The sequence below is a fragment of the Hydra vulgaris genome, chromosome 13 (genome assembly GCF_038396675.1).
Source record: "Hydra vulgaris chromosome 13, alternate assembly HydraT2T_AEP".
Taxonomy (NCBI): domain Eukaryota; kingdom Metazoa; phylum Cnidaria; class Hydrozoa; order Anthoathecata; family Hydridae; genus Hydra; species Hydra vulgaris.
The window spans coordinates 14,674,035-14,690,589 of NC_088932.1; positions in this window are offsets into that span (position 1 = coordinate 14,674,035).

The following is a 16,555-nucleotide window of genomic DNA, read 5'->3' on the forward strand; positions in this document are numbered from 1 at the left end:
TCACCTTTCAAGAAGCGACTAGAAGAGCATGAAAACAACGTAAAAAAAAAGCAACAAGCAGTCATATTGCGTAAAGAAAAAGCTGCACTTAATAAGGTGATCAAGCAAAAAATGAAATCAATAAATTTAAAGACAAAAAAGGTGAAAAAGCCTGAAAAGCAGAAAGCAGAAAGACCTAATGGCATAAAGAAACAAATGAAAAAGAAGAAAGATATGGTTTCTGCCTCTGAAATTTTTATCACTGATACAATTCTATGCACCATATGCTCTTGTCCATACAATGTGCCACCATTTGATGATTGGACACAATGTAGTAAATGTACATCTTGGTACCACTTTTCATGTGGTCCAGATGATTCAGACTTATGCTACTACTGTAAATCCTAATCATGTATATGTTATTTGAACATTTATGTTAGTGATATAAATTAAAAAAAGTTATTTATCTTCAAGACAATTGCATAGAATAATTGCAGTGTTTATATTTCAGTTATTTTAATAAAATGTAAAGAGTTTTAATAAAGAACTATTAATAGCTTTTATTTTAACTGATAGTTATTTTTAACAACTGTTTAAAAAGTTTGGGGCAAGATGCACTCTTTGGAGCATCTTGCCCCACGGCTGGGGCAAGATGTCTCCTTGCACAATTATTTGTTTTTTTAATTTTAAAGTTTATTACCAGTAATAAAGAAGTTATTTTATCTTACCGATGTCTTCTCTTATAAGTAGACTTTGATATTAAAAAGAAAAATTACAAGAAAATGTAAAAGTATTTGTTATATACGCTAAAGTTTGTTAAGGGGGGCATCTTGCCCCACCCTACCCTACTATTAATATATTAAGTAAACGCCTACTTTGATTTTTTTAATTTTTCGCTTTTATTACTTTTCTTTACTTTCTCTATTTTTATTATTTCTTTTACCTATAGTTTTTTCGATTTTCTATCTTCAAAATTTTTATCTTTTTGTTATAAAAAACGACCGCTTTTCCGGAAGCCTCTCCAATGATCGTAATCGTAATTTTCGTATTGAATCTTCTCCATTTAAAAAAGATAAATCAATTAATTAATTTGTAATAAGATTTCAGTATTCATAAGGAAAACAGTAGAGAAATATAAAGACGGAATTAGTTAAGCTGAAGATTTTTAAATTGGATATCGTTGGACTAATGTTGAGAGTATTGCTGGCCTAGGTCAGAGGGGTGCGGTTCAAAATTTAACTAGCTATGTTAGGAACAATTCCACACAGTCTCCATCTCGCATCATTTCCGTTGATATTTTTTCATTTGTATTTTCTCAAAAAAAAACTACTCTAAGTATCGACTTTTTTTTTTTTTTTTTTTTTGCCGTTTAATAATATATACAGTTTCGAAGCATGTAAATAAAAATAAATATTTGCGGGGCAAGAAGAAGACTTATTTAGCCTTATCACCAAGCCCCACTCTCACATATTTACAAAAACCGTAATATTTAAATATCTATAGTTAACAAACTATTTACTAAAAAAATATACAAGTAAAACAGATAACAATTCGTTGTCTTTTAAAGAAAAAATTTAAAGAATCAAAATTTAAAGAACAAGTAAGATCAAGTGAATAAAAAAAAATAAATAAGATATTACCATTTGCTTCAAACTTAAAAATTTAAACTAAGATTTAAAAATAAAAAGTAAATAATATACACCATAGAAATAACATAAATAAATTAGTATACTTTATAGAAATAACGTAAATAAATTAGCAAACGCCATAGAGTAATTCCATAGTTAAGGTAATAAAAAAAAAAATGTTGGTACACTCAGTGACATAACTTTTGTATTAATTTTTTTGTATTTAAGTTTTAATCATAAAAAATATTTAAAATCGGATATATTAAAATCCATAAGTAAGAGCGCCTGTTTTGATTCATTTTTAAACTGCTCTTTACTAGTTTTATGTGTATTTACAATTTTAGGAAACATTTTCCACAAGTAAGGTCCACCGTATAGAACTGATTATGAAGTTAGTTTTGAATTATATTTTGGAACAACAAAGTTGTTATTTGAAAATTTTGTTGGATATTTGTGAACTACCCAGTGGGAACGGTACGTTTTTAAAACGTTTTTTGGACGTTTTTATTAGGTTTAAACCTAATAAAAACGTCCAAAAAGCGTTTAAATAACGTACTGTGCCCGGTGGGTATTTTGTCAAAATAGGATTTGAATATTTTAGGAGATAATTCTATATTTTTTTTATACATTAACATTAAAACTTGGTGTAAGTTAATTTTATATATACTTAATGCTCCAAGTATGCGCAGAAGAGGCTCTAAAGGTACCGTTCTATCAGCTCCAAAAATTATTCTGCACGCGTGTTTTTGTTTACAGTACAATTTTTTTAATTTTGTATGGTTTGTACTTGCCTGAGCAATATTGCAATAAATTAAATAACAATGAATAAAAGAGAAATATAAACTTTTTAAAGAACCAATGTTTAAAAATGGTTTAGTCCTATATATCATTGCTAAGTTTTTTGATATTTTATTTTAATTACTTTTTATATGCAAACTCCAACGTAAATATTCATCTAAGATTACGCCTAGAAGGTTTACTGAGTTTTTTCTTTTAATGTTTGTTTTATTAATTATAAGATTAGGCAATTTGATGGCAATGTTTTTTGATTTATTCACTTTGTGAAACGAAATAAATTTTTTCTTTCCCTCTTTCCCTCCCCCTTCTTCTTTCGGATAGAAAAATTCTCGACACGTCAATGTGGAGAGTGAAGGCTTGGTAGGACTTGGCTTTAGGCTTTCTTTTTTGTGAAACATATATCTTTCAAAAAAAATACTGAATAGATACTTTAGTAAAAATACTGAATTATAAAGATATATTGGTTTCAAATGGATTAATTTCTTAGTTAAATAAAAAGTTATGTTCGTCTTTTATATTTTGTTAGAAAGGTATTTTATTTCTTTTCCTGGAAAAATAATAAAATTAGTTTATATTTACTTTGATAAAAAAACCTTAATATAGTTTGGATCCTTAAGGTTCTGTGTCTGAGATGCAAACACTACATGAAGAGGTCCAAATCGAGTAAAGCTTGATTGTACTTTTTAATAAATAAATTCAAACCAAAATTTTTATTTCTTGGAAAAAATAACAAACTATCTTTCTAAAAACAGATTCATAAAAAATGCTATTACATTTTTTTATGGTTTTTAAAAAAGTAAATTTCAAGGTGTTTTTTGAGCAAACTACGTATAAAATAATTTTATTAGGTATTTCATGATAAAAACTGTTGTTTTAATATAGGGGAGACGGAGGCACAATAGAACACTTTTTTCAAAGGATATTACAAATTTCGTACTGTTTGACAAAAAAATAAATCTTTTGCTGAAAAAGGTAATTTAGGCATTCTTTCCTTAAAAAAAAAGTCGAGCTAGTTCAAATAAATTATGGTTTTTTTTTTTCTTAAAATCGAAGCTACCAATAGTCCAAAACTACCCCACAAGAGGGGGTAGTTTAAGACAATGTTGGGGCAGTATATGAAATATAATAAACAGACAAGAAATGTTTCATAAAACCTAAATTTTTCGTTTAGCAGTGATTATTAACAACAACAGAATCAACAGAATTATTAGGAGTAACATAATTATTCTTATAAAGATCTCAACCCATTAATGAGTTTTTTTGTATATTCAAATAATCGAAAACAAAAATGCTATTCAATCACATATCACTCTTATTAATAAAAAGATAATAAAAAAAAACAAAAAGTTTGAATATAAAATGGATGTAGATAAACATAAAATTTTTCTTTTTGTTTGAATTGAGAGAATTCATAGCATTGAACCAAGTTTAAAATGTAGAAAAATCAAACTTGAATTTATACCAGAACCTATTGAAATGCTTCCTGCATTGTTTGGCATAGGAAGTTTAGCTAAGACTTCTGCAATTGGCACCGACCACTTACTTTGTATATCAGGAAAGTAAAATATATTAAATCTTACTTTTTTACTCAACAAATTAACAACCAAAATGTTTCCTTTTATTTCTTCAATTCCGCAAACAAAAGCTAACGTTGCATTGTTAACTGTTGAAGCACATTGGACTAAACAAAAATCTCTATGATTTAATGCTTCTGTTTTCAATTTTTCTGTGTATGCAACAGGCTTGTCTTTAAAGTTTAAACTTGCTTTATTTTGCAAACAAGAATTACATTCATTGTGCATACAGGTAGAGCATGAGACTGTTGCATTAAATATTTTTTTTGGGGGGTTGATGTGCCTGTTAAAAATTTTCTGTTTTGTGTAAGTTATAGATTCTGTTTTTGGTGGTATTTCTGGTGTGTCTGTTAAAATTCTTGATCTTCCTTTTTTTCTGCCTCTTGATGTTTTCTTTTTTGGAGGTGCTTTTGGGTATTGTCTAATCATTTCAGGAGATAAAACTGGTGCAGATGGCTGTGACGGCTCATCAGTTGAGTTTTTGTATGCATTAAGTGACTCATAATTTGGCAAAGTAGCTTCAAAAGTTTTTACTATAGAATGATCACTAACATTTAAAATTTTAAACTCTATGTAGCTTTTTTTATTATTGTCATTATTACTAGATTGATAAAAGATGTAATTAAGGGTTTGGTTTGTTACCTCTGAACAGTCAAAATCTTAATTTGTGAATGCATTTCTTGAAAAAGGAAAAATACCACATTTTTTGAAGCCTGCAGTAATATTATTTGGTGTAAATGAGCTATTATATATGCAGGGGTTACTATACTGGCTAAATCATGAACTGTTATAGTTCTTCCTTGGTGATTTAACAACCAGTCATTTTGAGATACAGAAAGTTTTTGTTAAAAAAGGACCCAATACTGAAACATCAAGAGGTTGAAGTCTATGTGTACATTGTGGTGGGAATGTAAGTAAAACAATTCCATTGTCTCTGCAAAAGTTGATTGCATTTTTAGTACAATGGCTTTCGTGGTTATCTAGTAATAACAAAACCTTGTTTTCTTTATTGCACTTTGAATGGAGCTTTAAATGTTTGAGCACTCGTATAAAAAATTCTCCTGTCATCCATCCACTACGAGAGTTGTTAGCAATTCCAACACAACCAGTAGGTCCTCCTGTTAGCATACGCTCTTGAAATCTTTCTCTAGGATAAATAAAAAGTGGTGGTATAGTGTTTCCGACTGCATTAATAATAGCACACATAGTTGCAATCTGCCCAGACGGCAGCTTGTAACTATGTGTGCTAATATTAATGTTGGTTATAATTAATTAATTAATAATTAATTATTAAGTTGGTCAAAACGTCTCAGCTGAGACGTTATGACCAACTTGCTTTTGACCACGCTGAGCTATGACATTTGGTGCCTGCACAACAGTCATGACACTTGTTTCGTCTATGTTAAATATGCGATCTGGAGAATATTTTGACTTACAGAATATTCTCTCTAAGTTGAGTTGAAACATTTTGTTCGTTAAAACTTGTTGCTCTTGATAGATTTGTATTTTCTGGTTTGCGCAGAGAAAGATTTTTGTGTCTTATCATAAATCCTTTCATCAATTCAATGCCAGCAATTTTATTTTGGCCCCATAGTTCAGGCCATTCTTTCAAAGCATTACTATATTCATATGCTAAAATTCTAGCTTGGTAATAAGTAAAACAATAATTTATTTTTGATGATTTCAACATATAATTTTCTAATATAGCTTCTTCTGCATTAGTAAATACTTGATTCACAGAATGTTTGGTTGAAAAGTTTTCACTTTTCAATCTTCTATTATTTCTGAACATTTTTATTCTGTAAGCTAACGTACTTTTAGAGAACCCAAATACACCTACAGCTTCTCTTAACTTTATTGTTTTATCAAAAACATGTTTAACTGCAGTTTTTAAATTTTCCTCGTTTATAAATCTTTCACATTTTTTTTTTATAATTGCGCACCATTTTTAAACTTAGTATAATTTTATTTGAAGATGAGTTTGTTATGATCCGCGCAACACGTCCTAATGTGCCCCGTGAAAATCGTCCAATGCTGCATCAACCCTGATATCAGGAAACATTCCACAATTTTTTTGTGAAGAATTTATGTTTTATCGTTGAATTTTTTTATTTACGTCGCAGAACATATACCTTTCACAGAAAATGCAAAAGTCAATTCCTTGGGTTGAGTAAATTTCTTTGTAAATCCTTACACTTAAGAATTAAAAAAATTAGAAAAAATATCAAAAACCACAAAACGTTTGAAGAAAAGCTACCTGACTGGCTTTGTGAAAGAAATCCTATGACGCTTAGGTGTGAAAGTATTTTCAGTCGACGAATATATTTAACTTTGTTGAAGAGTTAGTATTTTTTGGATTATTCGCATTGTCCTAAACTACCCCTGTCCTAAACTGTCCCCCTTTTCCCTACAAATTAGCTTCAGCATTTAATGAACTGATGTATTTTTAATATCGTGCAATAAATAAAACAGTTTTTATTAAAAAATATCAAATAGATTTTATTACACATAACATAAAAAAGAGTAAAAACGTAAACGTTAAAAATCCAAAGTAATTTTTTTTTCCTACAAAAGAGGACATAATTTTTTTTGAAAAATAATCATGAGTTATCAATTCCAAATTTGCGAATATCTGAAATAAAATGTTCTGATCATGCATGACTTTTGCAAACGTAAAATTATTTTAATTTTGAAAGATTTTTTTATCATCTGACGCTTGACGCAGCCGTTTATCATTTTTGGAATGAAAATATTTCAGCAAAAGCAAAAATTTCTAACATTTACCTTGTTTCTCAAACCACAGCTGTAAACTTTCACTTATCATTAAACAATTTTAAGAATATTAACTAGGCTTTCAGAGTATAAAGAAAAATATTTAAAAAAGTACGTTTCTTGCCATACAAATGAAGAGAAAAAATACTTTTAAGACAGAGAAATAACATTTGAATGTGATTTTTATTATTTTCTGCATGTTTCTGTAAATAGGGCTAACATTCAGCCCTTCTTTGTTTAATTTAATATGGGTTGTGATGCCACCCAATAACATTTTCATCCTTTAAAATGGTTGCAATAATTAATCAGTTGTAAAAATTAGTCATAAAAGGATTTATTTATTGTGTTTACAATTTATAATTTATTTTTCCAAAATCCTATAAGTCCTATAGTGCTTTTTGCCTTGTGCGTACTTCTGTTAGGTGGTCTGAAAAAATTATTCTAAAATATTAAAATACTTTCCAGTTGCAACAGTCTTGCGTGATTGCAACCATTAATACCAGGATACTGTTAAATTTAGAACTAGTACCGATATTTGATTATTGCCAATCACTTAGTGCTGAAAATATGTACATATTTTTTAATATACATATTGTTTTTATTATGTAAACTCCCGTTGTAAAATAAATAACAAGTTAAATGTAGCTATCCCTAATGATCCAATCAATCAATCAATATATTTCTGTAATATTTGGTGTTACATTTCAAGGTTGTTTACAAATAGTATATCAAAAAATAATGAGTAAAACTTTATACGCTAAAAAATAAAGAAAAGTAATTTAACAAGATCGCATTTTAACATCACTTTAAAATCTTTAATTTCTATTTTCAATACTTCTTTACTTATTTTCTTTTAGAAATTTCTTTTTATTTTCTTGTTTTAAAATCTTTATTCTTCTTTTAAATTGATTTTTTTTTTCGTTTAATCTATTTATATTTAGTTTAATTTTTTAGATGCGTTTGTTTATTTGGAATACTTTTTTTGCAATTTTTCTCTATTATTTGTTATTTAAATCAATAAACTAATAAATTTACGATTTTTGTATTTTTTTTTGATTAAATAAAGTTTAGAACTATAATGATTTACAAATAAATTGCTTTATTTTTATCTAAAAAATCTATATAAATATTTTTAAAAATATCGATTTTTAAGCTTTTTATTCTGAGTTAATTTAAAGCAAAATTGTCATTTTGTCATTTATAATGTGTATAAGAAATCAAATGCTACCAATGATGTGCGGGATCCTTTTAGTGTGGATCTAAAAGTGTGCGGGATGCAATCCTTAAATATACATACTAAGGTGGGCTTATTAATTGCAAAGGAACAAATAACGTTGCTCAAGAATATTTTATGTTATAATTTCATTTTCTAATTCAATATTTCACGATTTGGACCTAATATAGGATTTTAAAATAATAAAAGTCTCCACATGTTTCTTTTTCTTTTAACCTATGTGGGTTAACTTTTCCTCTACTAATTGTTGCAGCTTTTCATTTTTATAAAATGTAGCAAAAAAGTAGTTAACCCAATTCACAGTAACTGATAATTATTTTCTTATGCCATGCACATGTTTATGGTGTTTCTTTTATTTAAATGTAAAACTTTTAAAAAATTTTCATAAAAAAGTGTTTTATTATAGTTAGATAAAAATAAAAAATAATGTGTTTTATGATATGTAACCGATTTTGAAAAAAAATTAAGATACAAAAACAATGATTGTATAGAATTTATAAATCATAAATTATAAAAATGGCTTTACATAATTGACTTTCAAATATTTTGTGTTTAGAAAAGAAAGATATTTGCTTGTTGCATCCAATGTATTAATTGTTGTAAAGTATGTAGATTTATTTTGTTCTACATGTTGTGTTTAGTTTTATAATTTAACAACTCTTTCAAATTGAGCACTTTTTTTTAAGTTAACAATCTCATCGGTTTTTTTTATTTAATTTTAAAACGTTACAAAATTTTTCATAAAAAAAAAGTTTTTTTTAATCGCATAAAAATAAAAATTAAACAACGTGTTTTATGATTTATAATAAATTTTGACATAAAAACAAGATGCAAAAACAATGATTTTATAGAATTTATAAATAAAAATTAAGGAGAATGGCCTTACATGATTGGCTTTAAATATTTTGTATTTAGCAAAAAATAAGAAAGGCATTAGCATCTTGCACCCAGTGTATAAATTGTTGTAAAAAAAGTATATTTATTTTTTTCTACATGTTTTGTTTTATTTTATAATTAAACAAGTCTCTCAAAATGAGCTCTTTTTTTTTTAAATTAACAATTTCGTAAGTTTTACGCTCTCTTCACACTTAATTTTGATTTATACTCCTCGCTATTATCTATCTGAAGCAAATTAGTTGCTTTAAAATTCTAAAATCGATTTTTAGTTGGCAAGGATGTAGTCATTTTACTCTATAAATTATGTTTCTAAATTACTTTGCATAGTTTTATCTAATCCAACTTGCACTATGTAATAGGTGTGCTGCACAAATGTAAATAAGCAAAACCTTTCAGATACCATTTAGGTTTGCACTTATAAAGGTGCCTATGATTTTTTTTAAATTAATTCACTTCCTGCAAAGCTGAAATCAAACACTGTTTATGTTGGGAGTTGGAAAAAACATTGAGAAGAGATAATGACAGTGAGACAAAAAAAAGTAGAAAAAAAGACAGTAGATTTAGATAAAAATAAAAACAGAAAAGATTTCTTAAACAACAATGTGCAAGAAAAAAAAGCTTTAAAAATTTAAATTTTTATTACACAAAAGCTTATTTGTAATAGATTGATGCAACTGTGCTGAGTGACAAGTCATGCAAGATTGAGTTTCGGTTGAAGGAACAAGAAATGATAGTTTATTTATTGATTGCGCCACCATAATAGAACTTGTGAAAAAAGATGTAACTTTACAACTATGGCACAGAGGCTCAAACTTGACAGCATGTCTAACTACAATTAAAAAACGTTTATAGATCTTCTCTGCAAAAGAAAGAGCATTATTAAACAAACCAACCCTAATCAACAGCAGTATTTTATATAAGGATCAATAAGAAATTTATATAGGCAGAGAACAAAATCAGGAGTAGGAAAAATGTAAAAAAGAGGAGCAAACTCGAATCCAAAAAAAACTGAGTTGTATACTGCTAATAATCATTTACCTTAACATGCACCTTAGCAAATCATAACTTTGCAATGGTTATATTCGAGGTTTCAAAAAACAACTATAACTAAAATATAATCTGCAATAACGAAAAATCAAAGACTGAGGAAGAGTTTTGTTATTCATCATTAACGAAATATAAACAACATAACCATATTGCAGTAGTTATCATCGGTATACAACTGAGTTTCGTTTGAAATAAATTCGGCAGCCAGTTCAAGCTTCAAGTTACTAAAACAAGATTAGCTGCCTGTTCTAAGCATTCAAAAGGTGATGGCTTTTTGTAAAGACTGGAGTTGTGTTGCAAACAGATAAAGTTGCCAGTTATTTTGTTAGCAAATAGGACCACACTAGGCGTAAGGTTAGCATTAATATCAATATTAGGAAAAAAAAAAGAATTAAAATTGGAATCTTGTGTCGTTCGAGAAGTTACCGGAGAAATTTCAGGATTTTATATGTATAAACTCATCAAACTAGTCATTATAAAAATTATTATAACATCTTTCCTGTATCTAAACCTGTGCACACGAGTAAATGCAAACTAGCCATTTAATTTCTTAAAAATGTTGAAGTTCTAACAATGCTAATATAATAATGATAAATAAAATTAAAAAAAGAATGATTAAAGTTAAGTATTATACTATAACAAAGTGATGTTGGTTGTACTTTTATTACGTCACAATGACAATATTTAGTATTTAATTACTTTGTCAAATAATATATAATAATTTTCACATGAGACTTCTTAAATTAGGTTTTGGTTAATGAGTATAAAACATAAAAAAAAAATCAAATTGACGTCAACAAGATTAGATTCAACTAATTTTGATCTATTATAAGTAAAAAATTAGGATTAAAAAAACTTTTTTTAGTTGAGGTTGATTAAGATTTATACGCAGAACGGTATTTATCAACATTTATTTTGTCTATTTACAGAAAATCTCTGAGAAAATCAAAAGAATACGAAAATTCGGGAAATAAACGAGTCAATGCGTTTACTTAGTAAACTTAAAATGTAAAAAATGGCGTGCAAGTTTACTTTTTATTATTTTGTTTGTTTTTAAGCAGCTTCGTTGTAATTATTAATGGTAAATCTCAAATGGGCAATAGGTGGAAAACGCCACATATGTGGAAGATCTGGTATCAACTAATTTTATAACAATTTGAATTAAATATATATGGCATTTAAGATATTTAAAATATGTGGTCTTTTTCACCTACAAAACTTTATTCCCTGCAAAATAATAACCCCCACAAATATTACATGCGTTAAAAACCCACGCCTATTTTCCATGTAACTTGCCATATATAATCCATGAAGGATTTGCTTCCAACTTTCTAAGTGGGAATTTCTACATAGAATATTAGGGATAAACCCAAACAAAATCCATTTAAGATCTACAAAATATGTGTTAATTTCGACCGATATCCATGTGGGGTTTAACAAGTAAAATCCATGTCAGACAAAAAATCAATCCCAACAAATGTTACACGCAGTAAAAACACATGTGTATCCCATGTGGAATTCGCCATATAAAACCCATGTAGGTTTTACAACTAATGTCGTATGTGGGAATAACCACATGAAACACACCTGGGATAAAATAATAATCCCCACATGGGTTACATGTGGGAAAAACCATGCCTATCCTATGTGCGATTTTTCACTGGCGAAAAAGCTAATGTTTTAAATATATGGATAAAAAATACCATTAAGTAATTCGGGCAGAAATACTAGCAGTTCTTATCTAGTCATTAATTTAGTTCTAATCTAGAAATTTATTATTACTTGTTTCAAAAATCACAACAGCCAAAATGACAATAAACTCTAAAAATTTACAAATTTGTATTATTTATTTGCAGCGCTGTAACTGCTTATTACGTTTAAAAATATTCCATTGGATAGATTTTTAAAAGTGGATTGTGATTATGCGATATTTTTATTCCAGCTATACTATACATCTACGCTAATATTTGTCTCAACTAATTCAACCAAAAAGTTTTTTCCAGGTAGTTATTAATTTAAATGTTGTCAACTGCATTTGCTCAAGTTTTAAAACACCTGTGGGTTTACCAATAGTTGATAAGATATTTAAAACAAACTTAAAAAGCATATCTAAGAAAAATTTAGTCACCTGTAATATATGGGTTGTTATTTTCTTTATTATTTTTACATTAGATTTTTTAATAAAAACTTCGAATAAAGGTGTATGATAAACGCAACGAACTAATACATTTTCACATTTATCGGTTATAATATCGATGAAAAGATTTTCAAAGTTAGCATTTGAATAACTCTAAGTTTATAAAATTTAAAAAAAATTTAATTTTATAAACATATTCATACAATATATTTGCCACAATTCTCTAATTTCTATTTGCTAGTTCTTGCTCGGCTAGTTAGTTCATAAAAAAGCTATTTGTAAACAGATTAAGCTCAAAAAGACTTTCTGAACCATACCAAGTTTCCAAGGCCATCCTGAACGGGAGATGTAGAGGTGTTCCCTCCCTCCTCTCCCCACCCCCCTCCTCCCAAGCTGTTCTATATGCATTTTAGTTGGCATATTTGTTTAGTTTGCATTTCAGTTGGCAAGTTTTAAAGTATAGCTGGCAAAGGAAAAACATCAAGGACCTTTTTTTTTTCAAGGTAGCAAAAAACACAAACCACACTTACTGCACTTCTGTAAGAGACCTCATCGGGAAGGCCATCCAAGATTTTGTAGGAAAATGATGTCGAACGAATAATTTAACATAATTAAAAGACATATTCAAATGATATAATCATTCCAATTAATTTTTAAATATAAAACCAAAAATGTTGTAAGAAAAAATGTGTAGTTTTTTAGTTTGAGATTTTAGTTTTTAGTATTGTTAAATTTTTAGTTTAACCACGCTACAAAAACAAGTCCAATCACTTCATAGTTTTGAGTATTATAATCAGAATAAACCTAAATTAAAGTCTAACACACGCTTCACAATTTTTTTAAAAGTATGATGTTTACATGCATTGAACTGTGGCTAACAAAAACCACTACTCACAACTTCAATTTGTAGTTTTACAACATATTCATTGAATCATCCTATAATATATACCTCAATGACAATATTTGAATTCTTCCACACATCAAATTAAACCTTTAAAATTCATTAAAAATATCCTATGACGATATAATGTCATTTTTTGCAATAATTAATTACAAAAGTTCTCTAACAGAAATCGCTAAATATACCATTTAATTCTTGCGATTAGCTGTTTTTATTGAAATAAATGAAGGCTTGTTTAATTTATTTAAATGATTAAATTTAATACCTTGCAATAACATTGTATTTTTTATAGTTACTTTTTTAATTTTTTCGAACAAATTAACAATAAACAAATTAAAATCTTTAAATATCTAAAGAAGTCTGAAAATTCAAGGAAACAGGTACCTCTGCAGCACAAAAGAGTGGGGCAACGTTGTCCTAAAGATTTTAACGTTGGCCTGACGTTGATCTAACAAAGCATACGTGAAATCAATAAATTTTATAACATTTTTTTGTAAAGACTTTTAAATGATATGTCTGAATGATTGTTAAATGGCATGAAACTAGTCGTTCCGTAAAAAGTCGTATTATATATATATATATATATATATATATATATATATATATATATATATATATATATATATTATATAGTGTTTTTAAAATCTTTTTTTTATTATAAATTAGTTACTTTATACTTAAAGTAAACATTTTATTTTCTTCAAAAAAAATTTTTTAACTTTAAAATCACATTTTCTCCTTGTTTCGCGATTTACTAGTTGTTTGTTATTTTGGTTTTTTTTTTGTTTATTTGTTTCAAATAATTTTCTTTGTAGCTGCAATTTAAAATTTATTCTAAAGTTGACGTTTACATAAACTTACATAAAGTTACAATTCAGTTTTTCAAAATTGATATAATTTAATTGTATGTCAGGGCGTCGACCCAATCTAAAAACATTTGTAGCATTTTTTAGGCAAGAAGATAACAAATAAAAATAATTAGTTTATTAATTAAACATTATTTAATTTTTAATTACATCATGTGAAGATATAAAAAGATATATGTGTACCCAACCTGCACATCTAGCTTCTTTTTCAGAATAAAAATCTGCATAGACACGTTTTTGTCACAATCAAAGCGTAAACCAAAAACACGTTTATATTACGGGCAATTTTACTTTAGTTTATTACGTGTTTTTTTGAGGTTTTAAAGTCAAATTTATCAGTAGTTTCACATTCCTTACACAAAGTTGTTAAAATATAATACGTGGATTCTGTACCGGTGAAACCAAAAAGATTTTAATATATTTTTGGTAAATAGTAATAGTTAATTTAACGAAATAGAAGTCAATATTGGCTCGCTTTATTCAATTTAAATTAGGTTTTAAAGAAGCAACAGAAAGCAAGCGTACTTTTTCTGAATTGCGCAGGCCGGGTAATATAGGTGCGTGCTAATTGTTCCGAAAAATATTAAGTGCTTTAGAAAAAAGTTTTTAATTTACATTTCTTAGATGCATTTAGCTTTAGAATATGTCAGAATTCCTTTTTTAATCTTTATTATTATTTCACTTTTTCAAACATATGTTTGAAAAGGTGAAATAACAATAACATTATATAACGTTATATAACATTAATTTTTTTAACAACTTCGCATAAAATTAAGTAATATATCGCATCAGTGTATAATTAAACAAGTTTTTATTATTGTTTGCCGTTATGTTTGTTCAAAGTTATTTATCTATCTCTCTCTTAATCCCTGTCAGTAATGCTATGTTATGTTATGTTTATAGAAAGTTATTTATTTATATCTGTCTCCATCCCTGCCAGTTGTTTACTCCTTACATTAACAAAAGCAAATAAGTGACAGGGATAAATACTGAGAGAATATAATCGAGTTAAGTGAATAACTGAGACAAAATGATTCTACATAATAGTTTGGAGTGTTAACCAATTTTTTTTATCGGGAATGATTTAAAAATTTTTTTTGTTATTTTAAGGAGAACTTAAGAAGTATTTAAAATGTAAAAACTTCAAATAATTTTTTTTTCTTAAGTTTCTTAACTAAAACAATCTTTAAAAAGTTTTTTAACTAAAAATATTTTTAAAAAGAAACGAGCTTTTTTTACCCTGCCGTTTAGATAAATAGAAATCGATGAATACTTGATCTTAATGACACTTAAAATTGATCTTAATTAACAAAATAAAAAAAAAAACACGCATTCAAAAAATACGATATCAGAACTTTAAAGAAGAACGAATTAAAACAATTAAAATGCATAAGATTATTTATAAAAAAAAAATCTTTGATGATGTTGACTAGTTAAGAAGTTTTGTAGGTTTTGTAGGTTGATTTGGCATATCGCTTGGGTGTCCTTTTATCGTTTATTAAAACTAGATGCTTCTTACATATTGCATAAAACTAGATGCTTCTTACATATTTCAAGTTTCAGATAAAATCAATGATCGGATTGAAAAATATCCCCACAATATATGATTTTGCAAAAAAAAACTTAATTTAAAAATTAGAATAAGACAAAATTGTTCTAAATTCCCCTCTTCCATAAACAGCTCTTTCTAATGTTTCCATATGATTTCAAAAACTTTTTTGCATAACTCTTAACTTCTTGCATCTAAATTTTACTTTACTTAATTACTTTTTTCACATTAGAAATACACTTTGAGTCGTTTCTAAGTTAAAATACGATGTAGGTAATAGCCTAGTGTAAGAAGCTCATTAAAATGACGTCTTTAAAAATTTTCTTTTTTGTATTGAAGTTTAGTTTAGCTGAATTTAAATACCTTTGAGACCTTGCTTCCAAATCAATTGGTTCGTGAACTTTCTAGGTTTCTGTGCAAGCATTTCTCTAAATGAATATCACTATAAAATCTTGCACAGTAGCAACTTTTTAATTTTATTTTGCTCTTCCTACAATTTAAAAAAAATGATAAGATACAAAGGAACGTTTTCAATTACAAAGAAAAGTTTTCAAAAAACGAAAGAAACGATTTATATAGCAAACAGGGGCTTAAAGTATATGTGGATGACCAGAGATACAACAATCTTTCCAAAGAGCACCTTTGTGGGCTTTAGCAGGTGTAAAGTAAAAAACATGTTTTCTTCTTTACACCTGCTAAAGCAGGCATTCTTCTTGTATTTATTGAGAGCTTGTTAGATGTGAGCTATTTATTTACTTTTATCAGCACAATATTCATATATCTCCATTTAGCTGAATAACACAACTATTAGCCATAAACAAATTAGTATAATCAGCATACATAGTTTAGTTTAATTTTGCAGATATATTAGAGTAGCCATTTTTATAAATTAAAAGTAGTACAGAGCTGACGATTAAAACTTAACGCAAAATCGTGTATCAGAGTCCGTATTGGCTGCATATGATTTCAGTCATTAATAAGGCTTTTAGCCCAAAAAACTTGATTGTTTGAAAAGCGATTACAGTTTATCTTGTTTTAGGTATAATGTAATCTACTGTGTCAAATTCTTTTAAAATGCTTATAAATATTCCATGTGTACCTGATTGAGAAGAAGTGACAAACTACATTTATTAAGACCCATTACTTTATTAATTGAATTCCATATTTTTTAAT